Source organism: Cynara cardunculus (assembly GCF_001531365.2).
Source record: "Cynara cardunculus var. scolymus isolate 2C chromosome LG 17, CcrdV1, whole genome shotgun sequence".
Lineage (NCBI taxonomy): Eukaryota > Viridiplantae > Streptophyta > Magnoliopsida > Asterales > Asteraceae > Cynara > Cynara cardunculus.
Window position 1 is genome coordinate 22029865 of NC_037544.1, and position 4329 is coordinate 22034193.

At 36.6% G+C, this 4329-nt stretch overlaps 1 non-coding gene across 1 annotated transcript; it reads right to left on the reverse strand.

Annotated features, from left to right (window-relative positions):
* Positions 1–3989: 3989 nt before the first annotated feature.
* LOC112501362 lies at positions 3990–4096 on the reverse strand. The gene has a single exon (XR_003067493.1). It is a non-coding gene; the product is annotated as a small nucleolar RNA R71 (small nucleolar RNA).
* Positions 4097–4329: the final 233 nt, after the last annotated feature.

The window sequence follows — 4329 nt, forward strand, 5'->3', positions numbered from 1 at the left end:
CCAATGAATGTTTATTCATAAACTTTCTAAGAGTGGTAGAGCCCAAGAAAGTTCATGAAGCCCTACAAGACCCTAGTTGGGTCGACGCCATGCAAGAAGAGCTCCAACAATTTGAAAGAAACAAGGTATGTACTCTCGTTCATTTACCAAAGAATAAAACTGCTAATGGTACTAAGTGGCTTTTTAGGAACAAGAAGGATGAGGATGGTATAGTGGTAAGAAATAAAGCCAGGCTCATTGGCAAAAACTACTACCAGTAAGAAGGCATAGACTAAGACGATACCTTTGCGCCAGTTGCAAGGCTAGAAGTTATACGCTTGTTTCTAGCCTTCTCGGCACATAAAGGATTCCGATTCTACCAAATGGATGTCAAGTCAGTCTTTCTGAATGGCAAGCTAAAGAAGGAAGTCTATGTGCAACAACGTCCGGGGTTTGAGAGGTCCACACACCTAGAGTATGTCTACTACCTAGACAAAGCTCTGTATGGACTCAAGCAAGCTCCAAGAGCCTAGTATGAACGTCTTTCGTCTTTTCTTCTGTCTAAGGGTTTCGAAAAAAGTAAGCTCGACACCACTTTGTTTATTAAGAGGCATAAAGCTGAAATGCTTCTAGTCTAGATATACGTAGACGACATTATATTTGGTTCAATGAACCAGACGCACTTTGATAAGTTCTCTGCATTAATGAAGAGTGAGTTTGAAATGAGCATGATGGGAGAGTTAACGTTCTTCCTCAGGCTCCAAGTAAAACAAAGGGAAGATGGTATCTTCATTAACCAAGCCAAGTATGTCTCTAACATCTTGAAGAAGTACCAACTTCACAACTCTTCCACCATGAGAACACCAATCGCAACGGGGACTAAGCTTGACACAGATCCATCTAGAAAACCGGTTGATGGCAAGACTTACCGTGGAATGATTAGATCACTGTTGTATCTCACGGCCAGTAGACCAGACATAATGTTTATCACGTGTCTATGAGCTAGGTACCAAGCAAATCCTAAGGAATCCCACCTTTTTGCTATCAAAAGAATTTTTTGATACCTAAAAGGAACTCAATTTTTGGGTCTCTGGTATATGAAACATTCTAGATTTGATCTTATTGTGTATATAGATTCTGATCATACAAGATGCAAACTCGATCAAAAGAGCACATTCGGGAGCTGTCAACTACTTGGTAACAAGCTAATAAGTAGGACATCCAAGAAGCAGAACTGCGTATCTACTTCTACTGCAGAAGCATAGTATGCAGCCGCAACAAGCTGTTGTTCCCAAGTAATATGGATGAAGACTCGACTCAAGGATTATGACATTGAGTTTGACAAAATCCCAATCCTGCTTTATTCTGAAAGTGCAATAGCCATCACGGCCAATCTAGTACAGCACTCTGAGACAAAGCATATCGATGTTCGATAACACTTCATCAAGAACCATATAGATAAAGGTACGATCAAAATGTTCTTTGTTAATACAGATCACCAACTTGCAGATATATTCACCAAGGCTCTCGATGAAAAGAGATCTAATTTCTTGGCCAGCAAGTTGGGTATACTTAATCTTCAATAACAAGTCAGAGCCTCTGTATATACTATACAGAGCATTCATACACACGTTGAGCATTTACCTGTTTCTTTTGTTTAAGTCCATGAGACAGAGCCTCTGTATGTACTATGCAGAGCTTCTTACTCATCTTACTGATAAGTATCAACTTATTTGATACTTTTACACTTTTTCTTACTTTATTTACCCATTTTATTTTCCCAAAATTCCGCAAATTGAGTCTTTTTGTTTTATTTTTCTATCTTTTTTATATTGGAGCTAAATTGATGTAATAAACACGTTTACTTCTTGGATATGTGTTGATTTTTGGGAAAAATAGCCTTGTTGTTAGGTATTTGGCTGAAAAATGCTACAACATGTGCTGCAGGACGATCCAGGGGCACTTTTAAGAATAGTACGAGAATCTTTTGAGGTCAAATCTCCCCCTTTTGACAGCCCATCTCCTGCAGATTTTAAGATCTCATAGTACAAATTTAAGATCTGATTTTTGTGGCTATCTAGGTAGCATGGCATTACCCATTGAACTATGTAAAAAAGTTGGGTAAAGCCTTTATCCTTTGGTCCTTGTCCTCCCTTCTCCCACTATATAAAGGGGGGAGGCTTGACATTGTAAAGGGGAGTCAAGTAAGGAAGTCATTTGGAAAGTAAGAACTTTTGCAAGTAACTTTGGAAGTATTTCATTACATTTGAGTCTTCTTTTATCTTTCCTCTTTACATTTATTTCTTCTATTATCTTTTCTTCTCTTATGCTCTCCTTATTATGCTTTATTATTTATGCAATCAATATTATTAGTTAAAGTACTTTTAGTCTCTTTTATAATCTCCCTTTACATTTATTTCTTCTACTTTCTTTTCTTCTCTTGTGTTCTACTTATCATGCTTTATTATTATTTATGCAATTAATTTTTCTATTTCAAATATCATTAGTCGCTTTTATAATTTCGCTTAGCATTTATTTCTTCTACTTTCTTTTCCTTTCTTATGCTTTATTATTTACGCAATTAATTTTTCAAGTATGTTATGCTAAAAATATAGTTTGGGTGTTGGGTGAAGTTAAGATAAAGATCGATTTTGTTTATGGAAATATAAATTATAAATCTTTACAACTACGCCATTCAAGTTTTATTTGCAAAAACATCATCCATAGACAAGTTGATCACTTGTTTAAAAGTGCTAAAGTGTGTTGGATTTAGAGATAAACCAACAAGCACACGTCAACTTGAATGATATGGAAGTAGGCTCGAGGGAGTTACTTAGAATCGAGGAGACTCGTTTTCGCTCCATTTAGCTTATAAAAGGAATAGTTTGAGCCAACGTCAAGATTCCAGCCTTGCATAGAGATATGAAGGTTCAATCTATGACTGTGTGCCATTCTACATCTCGAGAGAGTACCTTAAAGAAGCTATTAGTTGTAAAGATAAGTTATTTATAAAGCATGCTATAGAACCATGTTGTAGCATACTGTCTACTTAAAAATCGGTTTAATATCTTAACGAATCTCTACACCCTAAGCTCTCTTTTGTTACTTGTTCACAACAATAGTGTGTATTCAACTCACCACAAATATTTTCTCGAATTCGCCATCTGAGATCATATCTTTATTTATACTATTAAAACGAACTTTTATTCCTTTTTCTCCGTGGATGATATTCGCTATTTTACCACTTTATTACTTGTAAAAGACGATAGTTGATTGATGAGTGTATACTTGCACTAGTCTCCATTTGTTAGAAGTCTTTGAGATTTATTTTATATAATTCTCGTAACAAGGTTTTGGCGCCACTGCCAAGGATTTAGGCAAAAGTTTTTTTTAGTAAATCTAAAGATTTGATTTTTCTACCATCTTTTTACTTGACTTTGGGTGTGGTGTACGCCAAGGCTGCCGCACGGGGAGATTTTTGAATCGGATCCGGATATCGAGCGAACTTTCAGACAAAGATGAAGAGTGCAAAGAGTATTATTATCTACTCTAACCTCTTCCAATATGGCTGAGAATCCACTTCCACCAACTCCCCCACCACTTAATGACGCTGAAAAATAATCAGACTGACAAACTCAAAAGATAGAGGAATTATGGACTATGTCATTCCTGTTTTTGATTAATTAAATTCAGGGATAATTAGACCGGAAATGGAAGCTCTCCATTTTGAGTTAAAACCAGTAATGTTTAATATGTTGCAAACCAACGGTCAGTTCAGTGGTTTGCCATCTGAAGATCCACACTCACACTTAAAATCATTCATGGAAATAACTGACACTCTCCTTATCCCGGGAGTATCTAACGATGCTTTGAGACTCACATTGTTTCCTTTTTCTTTCAGGGATAGGGCAAAGTCTTGGTTCAGTTCCTTGCAACCAGGATCTGTGGATTCTTGGAATAGCATGGCAGAAAAGTTTTTAAAAAAATATTTTCCTCCAACTCGGAATGCTAAGTCCAGAAACGAAAATTTTCTTTTTAAACAAATGGACGATGATGCAGTTCCCGATGCTTAGGAAAGGTACAAGGAGCTATTAAGAAAATGCCCTCACCATGGCATTCCATACTATATACAGTTCATGACATTTTACAATGGGTTGAATCTAACTGCAAAACAAATGCTCAATGCTATATCAGGAGGAGCTTTCACAGCTAATACCTATAATGATGGAAATGATATCCTTGAAAAGATTTCTAATAATAATGGAAATTGGGCAGATCCATGTGCACTAGTACCACACAAAACAGTGGGAGTTCATGACATAGATGCTCTTACAGCATTGACGGCACAGA